The following is a 20,743-nucleotide window of genomic DNA, read 5'->3' as shown; positions in this document are numbered from 1 at the left end:
CCAGAGAATGTCTCTGGTGGGAAAGACCCCAGAGCACAGCAGGAAAAAGAAACTCTCTAAGCAAATTGAAAAAAGATCTTTACAAGTCACAAACTGACCGAAGATCACATCTTTTGTCTCTCTGTGCTGTCGGTGGGCAAGAGGGAGGGATTGGGAAAAAAGGTGTTTTAAGGGTTGCGTTTAATTATCATTACTCACTTTTAATTCTATTAATAATAATTTTTTTGCACTATTTAAGTTTGAATCTGCTTTACCCTCAAAGTGTTTTTCTCCTAATCGTTATCTCAACTCAGTCCTTGAATTTTTCTTTCCCCTCCTCTGCTCAACAATAGCAGAGAAAAATGAGTGAATGTTTTTTTGTGTGTGCCTGGCACTTAGCCAGTATAAAACCACTACACAAGGACATCAGCCCCTTCACTGAATTATTGACCATTGCAAAGTGCTCCTTACCAGTGCCCTTTCTGATGAGAACTGCTTTTGCTGTTTCATTTTATATACTTTTAACTCTGCATCTTTTTCTTCAACCATTTTATCATATTCATTCTGTGGTAAAAAAACCCAAACCAACAACTAACTCAAAACATGTGACTAAATGTTGCAATATAGAGTTATCCAGTCTTAAAACATCATTTTTTCAAACCAGGCTCTTAAGATTCATAAAGAAAAGATTCATTGATGCTTCTGCAGAAACTGTAAAACAGGAAATGCTCAATTCAAGTATTATTTTGTGGACTGGCAGAGAGTGCTTTATTTCTGTGCAGCAATATGTGCTCAGCACTAAGAGCCAGCTGTGCCATCTTTATTAATGTAGCTGCTAAAGATATTGCAAAATGAGGAATAGAAAGGTAAACTAAAATGTGTCAGGCTAAACTGCTGACAGTCACTAGGTAACCTCTGAGAAAGAGGCCAAACTGATACTGAAAAATATTGCATTCAGATGGTATCAAAGGAAGCCTGAATTGAAAAAAAAATCTAAAAATCCCAGAAGTTTAGATGAATGGAATGTATCTGCCCATAGGAATGTGTTCATATTCTTCAAATGAATTTGATTTTAGATGATGCAAAGTCCAGCATGTGTTCATCTTCCTTTTCCCAGACTCAGGCCTGTTTCTGCTTTGGAAAGGTCATTAACGTGGTGTCACAAGTTATAAACATGGTATTGACATGGTATCACCCATTGCAAATCACAGCAAGCAGGAAAATCTCCGACCTTGTGCTTTTCCATCAGTGCTATCATCTCAGTTATCTTGTGCTGACATCTGGCATCAGTTTCTCTCTGTATCATTGCAGTTTCATCACAAAGCAACCTCATCTTTTCTACCTGTCAGTAATAAATTGCATTTCATTCATCAAGATAACAATATATTTCTTTTAAATCTCAATTTCTTCTTCCCCCTGTGGGTGCAAAGTTTGCAGTCCCACTTGGGCTTTATTTGCTTTTAAGATCCCTTTCAAATCCCTCATCTTTTCTGCAGATTGTTAAAATGGGCAAGATCAAAGGTACAGCCATGGCAGGCAAGCTCACTGCAAACCAAAAGGCCATTTCAAGCACTCTGCCCTAACATTTCTTAGCATTGCCATAAAAAAAGTGTGGGCGGAAAAATCCTAATATGGGAGAAGTTATAATCTAATTTAACTGGGCTGACTTTATACCAAGGGTGGAATTTCTTTAAACTATATCTTGAAAGAAGGAATTTTTAATGGAGTTCTCATTGTAAAAGACATATTCAAATATTTCAACCTAAGCACCTAATGTACTAAAGCTTTGCTCACAGGCATACAAAACAAGTTCCATTTATGTTGATAAGACTGAAATATGAGCAAGGACTCTGGATATTAAAGCTTCAGAACAACATTTTAAACTAAAAAAAATAAATTGCAGTAAAAATTAACACCTCTCACCTCTTCACGAAGTTTATTTTCATTTACTTTTCTTGTTTCTATGTCTTTTTGATAGATGTCAACTTCTTCCTTATGTTGCTTGTTCATATTTTCCATCTCTAACTGCAATTTATTCACCTTTGGAGAAAGCAGAATTGCTGCTGTTATTTGTTTAGGAATGACTATGTTGATTATTTTTTCTTACCTCTTATTTTTGAGCACAAACACTGTTACTTTTCAGGTATATGATTCAAGTGTTTCCTATTTAAAAGTTCAGGGTTTTTTTTAATAAAGAGTTGAACTTTGGCCTGAAGTGAGTTAGAAAATACTCAAAGGAACAATGGCAACAGCACAATGGGGAAGACTGCCCTAAGCAGTCACCCTAAATGCTGTGAATGCCTTGGAAAAAAAAACAAATGGAGATGGAGATTTTATTCCCTCTCTTGTAAATCTGTATCAGATTTTCACAGGTTTTATGGTACATTTTCTCCCAGCTGTGCATTTTCACTACAGTTTTTTCTTTTTAAGTTTTTCATATGAATATCCTCAAAAAAGTCCACTTTTCTTCAAGTGCATTACCCAAAGCTGGACACAATATTCCCATCAGAGGGATTGCCACTGAAGAACACATTTAAAGAACAGCCTAAAAAGAGTAATATGTTTATATATATATTTCTATTAAATGCTTTTCTGTTACAATGAGGTTGCTGAACCCTGTTCAGTCCACTATCAACAAAAGAAAACAAAAAGGAACAGATTGGAAACATCATTAATTGCAATGTGAATCCATCTCTTAAATGTCCAATAGTCAGTGCCCAATGATTAAAAATGGAAGCATCTTCTAAAAACTATGAGCTCATTCCTGCAAAGTCTGGATCCTAGATCCATAAACCAGCTCAGAATGTATAACAAGTATTATCATTACCTACACTGGAAGTTAAAAACACTCACCTCATCTTCTACACGGTGTTATTTAAACCTACCTTCCCTTCATAAGTATTGCTTTTCTTGCTTTCTGCAGTAATTTTCTTTTTCAGCACCTTATTCTGTTGAAATAAAACAAAACAAGCACTGTACCTCAATAAGTTAATAGAATTATGTCATGGTTTAACTGCATCAAGATATTCCAGCTTTCATCAGGCAAATAACTCTTTGTTGTGCAGCTCAGGTTCCAGAACAATTCTTCAAACAAATGAATGTTCAGCTAATTTCTGTGATAATTACTGTTTCTTCACGACCTTAAGAAAGGCTCCTCCTGAGCAGCAGCAGGGAATAACAAATGAGGTGCAGAATGGAAATTAAAACTGAGATGCTGCTGACAGAAGGTGTCAAGATGTCATGACCAAAAATACAAGTTATTTATTTTTACAGTGAAGTTACTACAGTTTGTGCCAGTGCAGAATTCTTTTCTACTAGTGGTAACTGAGATACTCATACACGTACATAAATAACACTATGCACTAAATGAAAAAGAGTAGAAGTTTATTAAAGATATTATTTTTGTAATTGCTCTTTTCAAATTAAGGCTCATTTAACAAATCAAGTGATCCCTAAGATGACTCTCTAATTTGCTCAGGGTTAGGATAAGAAAAGAAAATGTATAAGTTACATAGGTGTATCTAAAGGCATCACAGCAGACAAAAACCTGCTGGAAAGGCAACCCAAAGTATAATGTGTTTATGTATTTGTGACATTTAAAATCTCTACACACCTCCTGCTGCAACTCTTCAATGCATTTGGTTTTATTTTCCATCTGTTTCTTTAAATTATTCATCTGAAAGAGATATTTCAGACATGAGTTAGTAAGTTCTACAAATGACTCCCTATGTGAGCAATTCCTGTAGATGTTCTCAAACCTGCCCTTGCACCAGTCTGGTTTGTTCCAATGGGACTGAAACACCAGCTGCCATGTTAGAATAATCAGAGTTTTAGCCATAAAGTACCACAAGATGTTAATTAATAGCAGTGAACCAGTTCCTTAGTGGTTATGGAGTTAAGAAAGAAGAAGAAAAAAACCCCAAGATCTTCACAATTTAAAAAATGCACTTGTATGAAGTTCCCTACATCCATGAAAAAATGAATTTTCCCAATTATTTTCTAGAATCTTCAATGGCTTTTCCTTTCTTGAAATTTCATTTTCAGTTCTCTTAACCTGAAATTAAATTGTAAATCTTTGACTTTTACAATGAAATTTTGAAATTTGCTAAAAACCCCAGGTTGCTTTGAACCAATAGAAAGAAAAGTAAAAATGTTTGAATCTATTTCAGCTCAAACTCACACTACATATAAAAAGCTAATCCAGAGCCCATCCATCACTGAGTGGGTATATGAAAAAACAGAAAAGCAGGTTCTCTGTTTGCCTGAAAACAAATAAATCTTTAATATTAAACTTCCAGCACAGAGTGAACATCCCAGTGACTGTGCTTGTCTTTTGAAATACCAGGGCTCACATGGGGACACACCATGGCACAGCTGGCAGCAGCTGGGAAAGAAGAAACCTCTGGCAGAGATCACATCCCCCAGGCAGAGCTTTGCAGAAAAAATCCCAACAAAGATTTTACATTCAATGCTGCCCTGCAGGTTCTGTAAGATATTTTCATGACACAGGACATACATTTTCTTCTCTTTCATCCAGTGTACTTTTCATCTCTTCACCAGTCTTTGCCATTTTCTCCTTCAAAGACTCCAGTTCATTTCTAAGTGCCAAATTAACAAGCATTAGTAAATATTTCCTTATTGCCTTTAACTTATTTTCAGTACTTCTAACAAACCCATATTTTATTTTCTGAAAAGAGCTGCTAATGTTGATGGGAACTTCACATAAGCTGCTCAATGAAAATGTTCTTAAAATGCAGCAACAGGCCCAGTAAGTCAATATGTGAACTGTCCATACTTCTTGTAAGTAGGAAAAGATGTTCCAGGAACCCAAGGAAAATACATCCTGACCTGGACTATTGCAATGCAGCTGTGAAACATGGGAGCTGCCTGTCTGTTGAACTGGGGATACAGAGAGTAACTCTGATCCAGTTTTGCCTTGTCACATTTCATCCATAACCTTCAGCTTCCATTTGAATTTCCTTCACACCTGAGATGTCTAATGCAAAACAAGACAGCTCCTACTATGGAATACAAAATGATGGCAAACATTGTTCCTGCAGCAATTGGTATTTCTATCTGAGAAAATTTCTACTTGGCCAACAGCAATTCTGAATAGTTTCTGTTTAGCCGTGTAATCTAAAAAAACATTAATCAAAAAATCCCAGAAAGCAACATTTGAACACAACTAACTATTTGAGTCTACTTCCTTTAACAATATCAGTTATTAATATTTGGTTTTACTTGCCTTAGCTGGCTATTTGCCTCTTCTAGATTTTCAACTAACTGCTTTGTATTGTCTTCTTTTTTCTTACTATCCTAAATAAAGACCCTTGTGTCAGCAAAGAAATAAAATTCAAAGTGACTTCTTAAAAAATTCAAAGCCATCCAAAGCACACAGACCTGCCTTGTTCACAAGTGTAAATACACTTCCTTTCCAATTCAAACACAAAAAAATTTGCTCAGGCACTCTACAGATCCAAGTCATGTTGCAGCTCATCATCTAATTTGTAAAACTGAGTCATTTGCCAAATTGAGTATTGTCCTTTCAAGAAAGCTGGAAGTTTACAACTTGCCTCTTGTTGTTCTTGCAGCTTCTGGAGTTCTGCAGCCACAGCATTTTTCTCTTGTGCTGTTTGTTCTTTCTCTAGTGAAAGCTTACTGAGATACACTGTTAGCTGTTCATTCTTTAACCTAATTTAAAACAAATGGCCAAGAGGAATAAGAAGATGCATTTTGAAATCTCCTTTTAAATTAAAAATACCCATTATCAAGTGTTATTCCATGCTGAAAGAAGTCCAGGCCTTTATCTACAAATATAAGCTTTGCAGCAGAGTCAGAGAGATGTACGAAGGTGCCAGAAGAAGGAAAGAAAATCAGAGCCAACTTTTATATATATATAATGGTTAGTGAAGATTATGTATTTTAAAGCAAGATTAACAATGAATTCAGAAACTTTCTCTTCTTGTTAAATAAGTGAAAGAACAACTACATATGCCATAGAATACACATAAATAGATAAGTGGAATTTAGAAATGTAAGTATATAATTAATGGCATATATGTGGTTCAAAATTTCCATTAGAAAACAATCATAGTTCATTTCACTGTGGATTAAAGCAACTTCTATATTACACCAAAACTAATGAAATATCCCATTTTCAAAACGGTCATACGCCTCTTGTTCAAGATCTGTTTTTAGAGTCACAAGCTGCTTTAAATAATCTTGTTCCTTCTTAGCTGTTCTTGTCAGCTGTGCTTTCAAACCGTGGAATTCTTTCTGCAAAATGAAAAGGAAGAGTTTTGAGTTCCCATGTGCAAACTCCAACTGCTGGAGGTCATCAGACATGAACTAAGAGCACAAGGCTTTCAGAAGAACCCAACAACATCCATGCCATGGATTATCCAGATTGGATCTTTCCAGTCTCTGCTGGGATCTGGAAGTGGTGTGAGATAGTGAACTGTGATACCAGTGCTGTTCATGTCTGTCCTCTGCTGTGAGTTTCATTACCTGGGCTGCAAAATTCGGGTGGGACCCTGCTCTGGGTGCTGTTTCTTATGTATAAACTTGTATCCAAGTCATGATGTGCAACTTCACTATTTCTAAAAACATGTAACTGTTGCCTTTCTTCAGACCTCTCTCATTTGGAGAGTATTTTCATTTCTCTCTCCAAATGTTTCTCTCTCTGCAAATTTTCTGTACTAGCCTCAAGATTCTTCTTCAGTAAAAGTGCTCCAATTTACCCATTTTAGAAAATGAGTGAAACTTAGTTCAGAACACTCAATGCACAGATTATAACAACAAGCAGACACAGTAAAATGCACACCTGATTTCACACTATCCTAACTTTAGTTGATATGAATTCTTGTTAGGCTTGTAAATATAAAATCATAATGAAAATAAACCTCTGTTAAGAGTGTATTTCATAAAGCTTATGAAGCTTTCTTATAGCTTCATATAGCTGTGACAGAAAATGGGCCTATGTCACAGCACAGCAGGGTTCACAGAGGCCAGAGCTAATTACCTTCCTGGAAGGAAGAAAAAATGGGAAAACTTTATATCCAGAGGGAGTGGCATTTGAATGGGCATGAACAAAGAAGGAAATAACCAAAAACCTTGAGAAGGAAAACCAAAAACATGGGAGACAAGAAAAACCAAAAGCACAGGAGACAAGAAAAATCAAAAGCACAGGAGACAAGAAAAACAGAGGCAATAAAGAATTCTTCAAAGAAAACACTGAAATTGTGTGTGAGAAAGTTTAGTAGAAATGTTAAGGTAGACTGGATGGAGTTTACTTATGACATTTAAGATACTTACAAAGCAAGAGGAATTTCATATGAAGAGCAAATGCCATGAGATTAATAAAATGAACATTTACCAGAGTTTCTGACAGCTCTTCAAGTTGCACTTCTTTATCACATTTCACTTTAGTCATCTCTTCTACAGCACATGGAATGTAAAATGAATGGAACATAAATGATTTTTCATATTTAGCAGGCAGTATAAAACATTTCCCCTTTTGCAATACCCAGTTCTCAAAACTTGTTGGATTAAGTTAAGAAACTGAAAAGCTCATTTATGACTTAATCTAAATGTAGACTTGAGAAAATGATTCAGACATTAGCAAATCTATATCTGAAGAGAAACTGAATATTTATCTTAAATAAAATTTAGAGCCTATTATGTTTTCCACAAATATAGCTTCAAGTAAACCATGGACTGTAAGACTAGATCATTCTCCAAGTATTGATGCACCTGCATTGTTCCAGAAAAAAAATATGAACTGCTGAAGGTATCACATAAATATGCTGGGAAAGGAAACCAGTTGTTACTAACTTCTAAATGGTTTCTATGTGCACATTCACAATTCTGGGATTTTTTGCAAGTTCTCAACAGCAAGGCAGAGCTCTTACTCTGGGGACTAAGGAGCACATCCTAGAAACCACAGGATGTCAAATTGATGATATTTAAAACCAACCCCTGCCAGCATCATTGCACTTCCAGCATGGGGAGGGTCACAGAAACCTCCATGGGAGGTTTTGTCTCTGCTGCACAAGTCACTCCTGGCACCTGCAGTGCTGCTGCTCTGAGCTGCAAACCAAAATTACCTCCAGAAGAATTCATGCATGAATGGTCTGACTATTGGAGCTGTGCACAGCACTGCCCTGTGGCTGCTGCCAGCACCAATGACCCCCAAAGAAAAGGGATCAGCTGAGTAAAAATAAATCCAGGCATTCCTGACAGGTACAGGCACTGTAAAATCATTTCTCCAGCTACCAGAGACAGTCCATTTCCAGAAAAGAGCAGAAAACATTTTTATTACTGCCCAGCTCATTTTCTGCCTTTCTACAAGCCTTACCCAGTTCAGCAGATTTATTCTGGAGCTCCAAGATAAGCAGCTTTGAATCATCTTCAGATTTCTTTAATCTAAGGAAATGGTAAATGAAAAATCCCAAATGTAGGGTACAAAGCACTGCATTTGAAACTTACAGGACAATAAGACAAAGTCTTAGCACAAGCACTTTAAGAACATTTATCTTTCAACAGGCAGGTGATAGATCTGCCTGCAACACACATCAAATTTCACTTTTAAAACCTCAGAACAGTAGACATAAAAGTAAACAAATATATACCTACAGAAATCTGTATTTCTTAAAGACAGAATTATGAAAGTTGGAGGGGGCAAAAGATTACTTTTTATACAGTATCAACTATCACAAACAAAAAAAATACATTAAATTCTCTGCATTTAGACCACTGCGTGAAAAAAATTTCAGCTTCATTTCCAATTGTTATTGATTTCGTCATAGACTGCAACCTGTAAGATCACTCTTGGAATTTAAACTCATTAATTTACCTATTTTGTTCTTCTTGCAGCAAGCTTTTCAAATTGGCAACAGAAGTCTCAAACTCCTCTGTCAGGGCTGCAAGCAAAGCCTTCATTTTTTTACATTCTTCCTCCTGCTCTTCCTTTTCTCCAGTGACCTGAATTAATGTTTTCACTGTAGTCTGGAATTCAGTTTCCAAGTTCTTCTGAGTAACCTTCAAGACATGATATCATTTCTAAACATGTTTTGCAACAAAGATCTACAGCTGTTTCATGTCTAAAGTATCCATAATTACTTATGCAAATACTCATCTAGTCTATTTCTACTGTAAAACTATAAGCAAGGGGTACCTCTGCCTTTTGCAATGAAATTTTAGCCTCTTCCAGCTCTGCCCTCAAATGTTCTTTACTGCCCTGGGATTCCTTTAACATTTCTTCATTATGTACTAAGCAAAAAAAGATGTTTATATTTTTAAAAATAGGATTATTTACTAAAAAATGCTGCTAAAAATGGAAAATTACATACATTTAAAGAATGTAACAAAGACTAATGGTACTGACATCATATACTATAAAATAATATATAAAATTTGAATATGGATGGCTTAAAAGTATTGGCAATCAAGTCCTGAAAAGTAAGTTTCCTCAGTGACATCTGCCTGACTGTAAATTTGCAAAACTGAAGCAACATATTTTTCCCTTGTAATTTTCAAAAGCTCTCACTGCTTGACTCACCCTTAAAACTGCCCTGCCAGTCCTGCTCCCACATGAGCAGCTCCTGTTCCAAACAAAAATAAGGCCCTCAAGGCCCCAAAATTCTGCTGCCAACCAGCAACAGAATAAGACTATCATGGCCCTGTTTCCTATGCTTCTATAAACAATTACATATAATAAATAAAGATTCATAAACAATTACATTTCAATTCTATAAACAATTACATTTAAACACAGCAGGCAGAACATTCTTACATTTTGCTTCCATTAAGTCAGCAATCTTATTTTGTGACGTCTGCAGCTGAGCCTTGATGTCTTTTATGACATCATCTTTTTCATCTCTCTGTATGGTAAGAGCTGAAATCTAGAAAAATGCAAGAAATATCATCATGAAGTCTGGAGAAGGGACAGATATTAATTTTCATTTGTACCCAGGTATGATAAGCAGACATTTTGCTGTCATTCAAGTTAGATTAGATAGATTAGATTAGATTAGATAGATAGATAAGATTAGATAGATAGATAGATAGATAGATAGATAGATAGATAATATTTGGCTAGATATAATCTTAGCCAAATATTGATCAAGTCACATTACTCTAAACAAAAAAGTTCTCCAATTCAAAATCAAACCATAAATTCCAGTAGACTAAAGAGACTGAAACACCACTAAACTTAAAAGAATTTGACTTAAATGCAGCTTCAGATGTTATTTTGTCTTTTTTACTAATACCCAGAAACACTTCTTGGCTCTTGCATTGCCCCATTAGTCCCAAATAAAGCTCTACATCTTAGATGGCAAAATGAGCAAATCTGCTTTTCCTTTTGACTGACTTCCAGTCTGCATTCTTTTTCAAATTTTTCCACTTTTTCTGCTTCTTCTTTTACTTTGGAGATACAGTAACATCCATAGTTAACATTCTAGCTGAAATAAACTCCAAGCTCAATACAACTTCCAGTTTAAGGTTGCCTGGAATTGTACAGCTGTACCATTTGTTTCCCAAGAGTAATTGCTGAGGCAATGTTTGATTTTATAATGAAAATACAAACAGAAGAGAGCATGTGAGAATGAAACAGGAACATAGCAGGCTATACATAGAGAGAGAGAGCATTTAGCTAAAGTTTCTGTAGCTATACACTCGTGCATTATCATTTAAATAAACAAACTATGGGAAGTAAGTACTGATCTCTAGACTGTTCTTCACAGACAAAACTTCAATTTTGAGTGACTGTTTGAGAAATAAAGTTCCAGCTTTGGCCCAGTGGAACAGCAACAGAAGGGGCCAGGCAGTGACCAAAGTCAGCATGAATAAAAGAAGGGTCCCAGTGTCTCAGTGTGAGCTGCTCACCATTCCAGCACTTCACATCTGGCTGCCCTGACACTTCATGTGTAACACAAGCTATGAAGTACAAAAATGAGCCAGCTGCATAAACTCAATAAACAGAATTCTCACATTTGAAACTCATTTCCAATCTGTCGTTCTCTGCTTGCACACAAAGCTCTTCAAATGCCACCGTCATTCTCTAAAAACAAAATTTAATATTTGAAGTTCAATACTGGAAACCCTGGAACTTCTCCAGGGGCTGCTGCCCACCTCAGCCATTCTGAGGAACCAGCAGGGAGGTGAAACAGAGCCCAGAAAGAAGCCAGAAGCTGTGGCAGTGACCCAGCACTAAGCACACATCACCCAGATCACAGGGATCTACATCCCACACACTGCTGGCACCTTCTCCATTTAATGTGCTTTATAGAACGCAAAAATCACTCTTGAAAAGGGATTGAAAACCCAACTTCATGCATCACACATGACATGACACCCACACATGATGGACACAAACAGTATCCCACCATAAACATGGAACTCAGCTCAGCTCACATAACTCGCATTCCTTTCATCAAGCTTGCTCACTTACTTCTACGTTGCTGTGAAGTTCCTCATACAATTGTATTGTTGCTTCCTTTTCCTGTTCATCTATCAAAGCAAGAACATATAAGAAAGGTTTTCTTTTGGACAAGAATGCCAGCTGCCCAAGTCATAATTTTTAATCAGCATAATGAATTAACAAAGGAATTATCAGCTCCATTCTTACTAAATAAGTCATTATGAAACATGGTGCCAAAAGTTACAGAATCTAGGGAAAATGTGTATTTCATTGAAACATTAAGCAAGCTCAACTTTTAAATTTCCTTCCCAAGATATTTTTTTTCTGTGAAAAGTGTAATTCTGGATCAGTTTATGCGACCATATTAATTATTATAGTATTAATGCTGTTGAATAATAATGTATCAAAACTGTTAGTATTTATAAACTGTAATCTAGGGTTTAGCACTTAATTTCTTCCTATCAGCAGATGCTGATAGAGCATCTGAACTGTCATTATAAAATTGCAACACTCCATGTCCATATTTTCCTTCTTTCCTTTCACTTTTGTAATTGATACTATTTTTTCCTAAGAAAACAATAAAAAAGAGAACAGTAAAAGAAACAGCTATCAAAAAAGAACAGTACATCTATATACAAGGATGTCTAGAATTAAGGCTAAAAAGAGATAGACACTCCTTAAGTATCCAGGATCAAGTTAGTAAAATTATAATGATTATAATAACAATTCTAAATTGCATATAAAGCAAAATTCCCAATCAATAACATATTTTAAAACCTCAAGAATTTAAACTTCATTAAGTTATCCAACTGTCTTGGCTTGTTCAGTTTCATGAGAAGAATTCCAGTTACTCATTATACCTTGGGGTTCAGACCTTTTTTCCCCACAAATGTGTGATGGCTGAAAACAGGAAAGGTCAGCTCTGGGAATTTGTTACAGAGTGCTGGGAATTCAGAGTAGATTCTACTGCCTAAAACCAGGCATGAAGTGTCACTTCTCATGTCTGAATACATTCCCAGAGTGTGGCTGGGACTGCAAAGCTTCAATGGGCTGAGCAGCCTTGGGGAGCCCTGCCCTGCCCTGCAGTGGCTCCAGTGCCAGTCAGGGCTGTGGGCACTGCCTCAAACCTGGAGCACTGTTTGGGCACCCAAAGAGCTCCCAGGCTGGCAACCTTGCAGCAAACAATCTCACTGCCTTCAAAAGCCCTCTGCATTCAGCATTACAAACCACAAATCTGTTAGACCTGGGGCTTCACTTCCAATTTTGTGAGCCACTTAAAATTCACTTCTCATTCTGAGAGCCACATCCAGTCGATCTCAACTGGAGAACTTTTCTGAACAGCACGAGAAATTTCTTCTTCTTGCTTCTGTTTGTGAATTCAGACAAGCTAGAAGTACCTTTATCTGATAAATAAAAACTAAAAAAGCATTTACATTTGCTGGTCTTCTCTGTGAAGCGAGTGCAGGTGCCCTTGAGCAGATTACACAGATGCCTCGAAGCAGCAGCTCTAAAGGAGGGAAAAATATCATGTTTGCACAGGAGTGCACAGTGCTTTGTGCACCTAAGGAGTAACAATGGAAATGACCTTCAAATTTTAACAGCTACATAAAACTGCCCACATGGAAACTGATTATTTCCACCACAAAAATATATCCTTGGTTCTATTACTTACTCTTTCAAGAGATCTTTATTTTCACATATCTCATCTTCCAGTTTCAAATGGAGTTTCTCATTTTCAAACCGATTTCATGGGGAACAGATGCAAAAAGACACTGTTATTGAAAAATATATTAGAAATGCACTTGAACTTCTCAAATCCCTCATGAAAAAGTCACTTGGGGCATCAGTAGACAGAAGTCTGTTTTATCTGGTATTACATGCTGAGTCATCTCTTGCATGAAAGATACAATAATTAATGAACAATAATTTACTAGCAAATGAGACACTTACAGGTATATTCTTCATACCTACCCTCACACAGGACAGGTGCCTGCAACTTCTCAAAATAATCATTTTCTCAAGGCACAAACCAAACTGCAACAGTCTTTAATATTTAATTGTATCAATAATAGTGTCGTACTGAATCACGAAGCACTGAACTTCATCTATTCAATGTACACTATACAATACTGGCCTGCAGTTCTTGAATGGCTTTATTCTGTGCTTCAATAATCTTTCTATTCTCTTGGAGTTTTCTTTCTTTCTGGTTTAGTTCAGTTTCCACAGTCAGTTTCCACTGCTTGATCTTCTCAGCCTCTTTGTAGAGTTTTGAGAACAATTCATTCGTTGTTTCTGGATTCTATTAGAATAGGTTCCACAAGTTAATCTCAAATACTATCTAATTAATAGTATATAATATCTAATTAATACTGTTGTAGATAATGTATTTATCTCTTAGAAACATCACAAGAGTAATATTTTTTCCACAGATGGTGATATAAGCTTATATATGATCAGGAGCCCAAGTTTAAATCTTTGTGCATCCTCTGTGTATGTATCAAAAGGCATTACAGGGCACATAGGAGAAACAAATACAATGAAATATCCCAAACCCCCTTCAGACATCACCAAATAGGTGGGCTTAAAGACACGGATAACTGCAATCCACCAAAATCAACAAAAATTTTGCCAGAATTATCAGTGAAGCCAAATTTCCTTCTAGCAGGTTCTTCACCCCATTTCTGTCCTCTCCTTCTGACAGACACTGCTGAGTTAAGTAAAAGCAGCTTCAGAGACTTTGCCCAGGAGTACCTGTGATATTGCCATGGACACACACAGAATCACAGAATCACAGAATCACAGAATCACAGAATCACAGAATCACAGAATCACAGAATAATGAGGCTGGAAGAGACCTCTCAGATCATCGAGTCCAACCTATCCCCTGATACCTCCACTGCAGCACCAAGTGCCATGTCCAGGCTTTTTTTAAACACATCCAGAGATGGTGATTCTACCACCTCCCTGGGAAGAGCATTCCAGTGCTTCATTATTCTTTTAGTGAAATTTTTTTCCCTAATATCCAACCTATCCCTTCCCTGCTGTAGCTGGAGACTGTGTCCTCTGGTTCTGTCAGTGCTGCCCGGTGGAAGAGACCAACCCCACCTGGCTCCAGCCTCCCTGCAGGAAGCTGTAGAGAGCAATAAGGTCACTCCTGAGCCTCCTCTTCTCCCGGCTAAACAGCCCCAGCTCCTTCAAACGTTCCTCACAGGGCTTGTGTTCCAAACCCCTCACCAGCCTTGTTGCCCTCCTCTGGATGTGTTCCAGCATCTCAACGTCCTTCCTAAACTGAGGGGCCAGAACTGGACACAGCACTCAAGGTGCAGCCTCAGCAGTGCCCATACAGGGGCAGAATGAGCTCCCTGCTCCCCCTGGCCACACCATTCCTGACCCAGGCCAGGAGCCATTGGCCTTCTTGGCCACCAGGGCACACTGCTGGCTCATGTTCAACCGGCTGTCACCAGCACCCCCAGGGCCCTTTCTGCCTGAGCACTGTCCAGCCACACTGTCCCCAGCTTGGAACGCTGTAGGAGATTTTTGTGGCCAAAATGTGGAACTCAGCACTTGGACTGATTAAACTTCATGCTGCTGGACTCTGCCCATCCATCCAACTGATCTAAGTCTCTCTGCAGAGCCCTCCTTCCTCCCAATAGATCAACACAAGCTCCCAGCTTAGTATCCCCTGCAAATTTACTGATGAAGGACTCGATGCCCTCACCCATGTTGTCTATAAAAACATTAAACAGAACTGGTCCCAGTACAGAGCCCTGAGGGACGGCACTGGTGCCTGGCTGCCAGCTGGATGCAGCACCATTCACCACCACTCTCTGGCCCGGCCATGCAGCCAGTTCTGAGCCCAGCACAGAGTGCTCCTGTCCCAGCCATGGCTGCAGCTTCTCCAGGAGTGTGCTGTGGGAGACAGTGCCAAAGGCCTTGCTGGAGCCCAGACACACAACACCCACAGCCTTTCCTGCATGCACCAGGCCGTCACCTGCTCACAGAAGGAGCCCAGGTTGGTCAGACATGACCCATCCTTGGTAAAGCCCTGCTGGCTGGGTCTGATAGCCTGGCCATGCTGGGAGTGCTGTGTGATAGCACTCAGTGTGAACTGCTCCATTATCTCACCTGCCACTGGGGCCAGGCTGACTGGCCTGGAATTACCAGGATCCTCCTTCCTATTTTTTTTGTACATGGGTGTCACACTGGCCAGTGTCCAATCCTCTGGAACCTCACAGTGAGCCACAACTCCTGATAAATGATGGAGAGAGGCTTGGCAAGCTCATCTGCCAGCTCCCTCATCACCCTGGCATGGATCCCATCTGGAACCAGGGATTTATAAATATCCAAGTGTCCCAGCAGTTCTCTGCTCACACACAGAGCAGGAAGGAAAACCACCACCCTTGTGCCCTTACAGCACCTTGAAAGTGCCCTACAAGCAGTGCTGGGCCAGTGGTTGAGGCAGGGAGAGCAACACACGAGTCCCAAGGGCCCTTTGGTTCATTTACAACACCCCCAAACACCACCCTTGTTTTGGCTGCATCACAGTTTTGTTACAGTCCTGATGGTACTTTAATAGCTTAGGATTAAAAAAGTCTAAAAAGTTGTCAGGGATATGAAAAACAGCAGAGAGAGCACAAGAAATGTGTTTTATTTTGTGGTAGCAAACAGTGTTTTGTAGCTGCAAAGTAGAGAAGCTATTGCAAAAAAGCTGAGCTGCACTGAGTTGTGCTAAAGCAGAGATCTGCTGGTAAAGACACTGTGAAAGGAATCCAGTGCTTGAGGAAACCACTGAATTCATTGTTTTACAGATAAATTAATGCCAGACAACGCAATTGGGATAATCTACTTCAGTTTTCCAAAGAACACTCTGACTTCAACCCTTCTGCCCCTCAACAGAATATTCAGCAGCAGTTCGACAAGGATGCTTAAGTGTTTAAATCTTACTCTAATTAAAGCTCATGGATTTTGCAGACACTTCAAACAAAGAAAAAAACAACAACAATATTGCAATCACCTTAATTTTTAAAGATTAATTTCCAGGTGTGTTCACTAAATCACAAAAATCTCCTCTAAGTGATTCAGCTTTAAACAGGAGACAGAAAACATTATTCCCTTTTGACTGCTTCCTTTAGGCCTGAAATATCTTCTGAAAAATGCTTTAGGCACTGTTTGGGAACAAATTCAAAAGACCCCAAGGAATTAGATGTGCAGAGTTGATACTTAGCTGACCTCTTCATCTACTTCAGAGCAAAGTTTCACTTGCTGTGAAATTGTATCTGAAACATGAAGAGATTTTGATCGATGTATTTCTAAAAAAAGTAACAGTGAAACTGTATTTAACAGTTACAGACATGAAAATTAAAACTTGACAATATATAAAAATCTAAAGAAAGTGCATGGCAAATATTCCAATCGTACCTGAATCAGTGATTTCTCCATGGCTCAACACATCGAATGGCAGCTTAAAGTCATCATCTGAGCGTCTGTTAATATCCTGCACAAATTTAAAAATTAGTTCCTTAAGAGTAGATTTGCAAAGAAGAATTATAAAAGGCAGAAAAAATCCCTACAGATGATGTGAAAATAGAATGTGTCATTAATTAAACAGCTGCCTACAATTTTCAAAGCCCAAGGTATTGGTAATGGCTTTGGAACTCACTTCTTACTTCCCAGTGGTTGATCAAACTGTTGGTGTTCTGCAGTTTGATTTATAGACTGTGGCCAAAGGGGAGCTTTCAATGCAGGGAACTCAGCAGCTCCTGCCTGTCTGGGCACTGGTGCATGGCAAAGGACTCAAGGAGACAAATTACTTTTCTGAAGACTTTTCAGTAGTTGATATTTCTTTTTTGCTTTACTTCCAAGGGCACTTCTAAACGATATCTGATTATGTTTCAGTATGAAAATTCCCTTTTACAAGTTTTTTAAGTCACAGAAGTTCATCCTGTAAACAGCAAACTCATCTGCTGTCAGAATATCCTGTTTGAATCTCAACATATTTCATAAGGAGCTTTGACATGAAAAAATAACTTGTTGAATTCTCATAACTCAGTGTGGGGACAGAACATTTTCACTGCACACCTGATCTGGTGAGACCAAGACGCCAATGCCAGTGCGAGCATCTGAGTGGGGCCTGTGGGAATCCATAAAATCAGAGGGGTTTCAGAAAGCTGCAAAAGGCAGGCCTCAGAGACAGCAGAACTGTGATTAGTGCCAAGCAGTAGCCATGACATAGGTCAGCAGAAAAATTAGGCAAAAAGTAGAAAAGTAATGACAAATAGAACAATGGTCTGTGTATTAATGCTTGGCTAGAATAACTCCCTAAGCTACAGAAAAGTTTATCTAGCAAGATATTAGAAAGTTCTAAGCTTAATAATGGAGCTCTGTGCATTGTGTTTCAAGGCTTACAAGCAGGTATTGTATTCAAAAAAGGCAAGCATTGTTTTAACCAAAGGTACCTGTGCTTATAGTGGTTGGATAGAACTGCTGTCAATATGCTTTTGCTTGGTGTGATTGGTCAAAAAACTTTTAAAGTAAGTTGTCACATGAAGTTCTTTGTCTGCTGCCTGGGATGTGAGCTGCTGGCATCTTCCCATTATCATAACCACGTAATGAGACTGATGCTGGAAAATAAAACAGCTCAAGGCAGTTCCTCAGCAGTCCCGTCCCGTTGGTGATTTGTACACAGAGCCCGGCCAGCGATAGATCCCTGCTCGCTCTCTGGGCTGAATTACCCACAGCAAACGCGGACTTACAACACAGAGCGGATGCTCCAGAAGATGACTCCCTTCAGTTTTGAGAGAACACAACAACAAAAGTCTTTGAAATTCAAACTGAAGATGTCTGTGCATGTGCCACTCTAGGCATACGCACAGAAATGAGTCCAGTGCAGGAGCCGTCCCGGCCTATGCAGGGGCAGGTGGGTGTGTGCTCCAGCTCTGCCGGGACAAGGGGCAGGTGTGTGTGTGCTCCAGCTGGGGGCTCTGCCGGGGCACTCCCCGGGCCCAGCACTGTCCCCGTGTCCCCGGGAAGGGCCCCTGCGCTTTCCCCCCGTCCCCTCCTCAGCCGCGGCCTCCAGAGCAGCGCAGCCCGAGGAGGCGGCCGGAGTCGGGGGCGGGTGTGGTATGGGCCGCCCTCAGCGGCCCCGCGGCCGAGCGCCCACCTGGGATCTGCCCGCAGACACCTGCCCAGCGCTCAGGCGCGGCGGCATGAACAATTTAAAGCGGTTTTCCTTCTCCATGGCTCCGATAAAAGGGCGGGCGGGGCGGCCCCAGTTCCCAGCGGCCGCTGAGGGCGGGCGCGAAGGGCGGGAAGCGGCAGCGGCCCCTCAGCGCGGGAGAGCTCTGAGGGGAAGTGGGGGTGTCCCGCCGGTACAGGGAATAACTGGGGGGGACCAGTCCTCCCGTGGGAAAAATGCGTATTTTATGATTGCCTTTTCGCAAATATTAAAATGAATATTATATGTGTTGTGTCAGAAAGTTATGCTGTATTAATTTTCTTAAGTAGTATGTTAAATCTAGTTTTAGGGTATAACATAATGTTAAAATAAAAACTATGCTATGTAAAATACTTTTTTTAAAGAAAGGACTCGCAACGAGATAGCGGCCACAGGACACCTAAATCTTTCAGAGAAAGAGAATTTATTGCTCTCTTATCAGAAGAAACGAACTTCTTCCTGCCTGCTCAGCTATGAAGACGCCGTCAGGATTCAGAGGAAGAAAACAGAATCCTGTGTTTGAATAGAATTTATGCATCGTGTATGAGGGGTATGAATATGCAACAGGCTATTGTTTTTAAGGGTTAATCCTCTGTTAAAGTGTGTCCTTTTTCAGGCTTATGCTGCCCAGAAGAAGTTACCCAGATGTCTGTAATTCTTTGTTTCTATTATCTCATATTGTCCTAATTCAAATTGTCCAAATTATTAATACTCTAATTATAAAAGTATCTTACATAGCATAGTTTCTATTTCAACATTATGGTATAACCTAAAACTAGATTTAACACACTACTTAAGGAAATTAGTACAACATAACTTTCTAACACAACACATATAATATTCATTTTAATATTTGTCAAAAGCCAGTCATACAATATGCATTTTTCACACAGGTAATGCAGGCCCTGGAGGCATCTCCTGAAGCTGGCACAGCCCCAGCAGATGGCATCGGTGAGGAGGGGGCTGCTGGGGGGCAGTTTGGAATAACTGTGCTGTCCTAGGGTGACATTAGGATGCTTGTATCCCCAGCTGTCTGTTCTGTTTATGCTGGATATTATGTTCTTTGCCTTCAAGACTCGCTCTGAAGAGTGAAGTTTTGTTTTGGTTTTGTTATCAGCCGCTCCCCCATGGCTGGGAGGACACAGAGACGGGGCAGTACATGGTGCTGCTTTTGCTTTTTGCTTGGCTTTTTGCTTTGCTCTTGCTTTTGTTTCTGCTCATTAGTTAGTTTAGCTAAGCAGTCTGAATTTTTCCCTGGACTGTTTTCCTTTCCCTTTTTTGGAACCACTCAAACCTGCTCCAGACTGGGACCTGGGAAACACCGAGAGTTTGCACCTTGTGGCTGCAGCAGCTGCCCCAGCACCAGAGGGACTGATAACAGAGCGACCACTCCCAAGAGAGACTTTCTGAATTTGTCATCCTTTTCAGAGTGGTGAAAGAGTGTTGTCACCTGGTATTGTTCATTTTGTGTGCTGGGGGTGCTTTGCCTGTTAAATGAACAGGTTCTTTCCACTTCTCTCCAAGGAATCCTTCCCGACCCGGTTGGGGAGAGGGGCTGTGTGTGTTTCCTTTCTGGAGGAGCCCCTTTGGAGGTTTTCTCCCAAATTTGCCCTAAACCAGGACAAAATTTGGTGCCCAATGCATGGGGCTTGAGAGAGAGTGGAAAAAACCCTTGGCTGACTGCATTTTGGTTGCCATTACTCTGTGTTGGTATCAAGCAGTTAATGGCCATGTTTTCTGAATTCATAATGTCTTTTGGGGTGGAGACTTGCATGCATTTCTGGTCCCCAGGTGCAGAGGATCATTAACGGGACATCACAGCATGATCAATATGATCAAGTGAAGCCAATTTATTACAAAAAGCAAGCCATCTTTATACTGTTCTCTATTGTTCACACCTCAAGCTAATACATGATTGGTTAAATCCTTTTTACGCACGCATTTTGATATTTCAGTTAATTTTAGTTAATCTTTCATCTTCATGCATCTCGCTGTGGTTTTCTTGTCTGCCTTTGCATCCTGAACCGTCTGCTGGTGAGCGTGTTCTCCTTCTTTTGTGTCCTTCAAGGGCACAGAGACCTTACTCAGTTTCTATGAAGGCTGCATTGTGCATATGTTGCATATGTCCA

The 20,743-nt window shown here is 39.5% G+C and overlaps 1 long non-coding RNA gene across 1 annotated transcript; it reads right to left on the bottom strand.

Annotated features, from left to right (window-relative positions):
- Window positions 1-8,907: 8,907 nt before the first annotated feature.
- On the bottom strand, window positions 8,908-9,867 carry LOC128946692 (uncharacterized). The gene is made up of 3 exons (XR_008483986.1): window positions 9,773-9,867; window positions 9,155-9,249; window positions 8,908-9,018 (listed from the first exon to the last, which is right to left on the bottom strand). It is a non-coding gene; the product is annotated as an uncharacterized LOC128946692 (long non-coding RNA).
- Between the last annotated feature and the right edge of the window lie 10,876 nt (window positions 9,868-20,743).

The sequence above is a fragment of the Melozone crissalis genome, unplaced genomic scaffold (assembly GCF_028551555.1).
Source record: "Melozone crissalis strain CALT ecotype California unplaced genomic scaffold, PUWL_Pcris_2 ptg000083l_1, whole genome shotgun sequence".
Classification (NCBI taxonomy): domain Eukaryota; kingdom Metazoa; phylum Chordata; class Aves; order Passeriformes; family Passerellidae; genus Melozone; species Melozone crissalis.
Note: the sequence above shows the minus strand (reverse complement) of the source record. Positions and strands in the feature narration are given on the sequence as shown.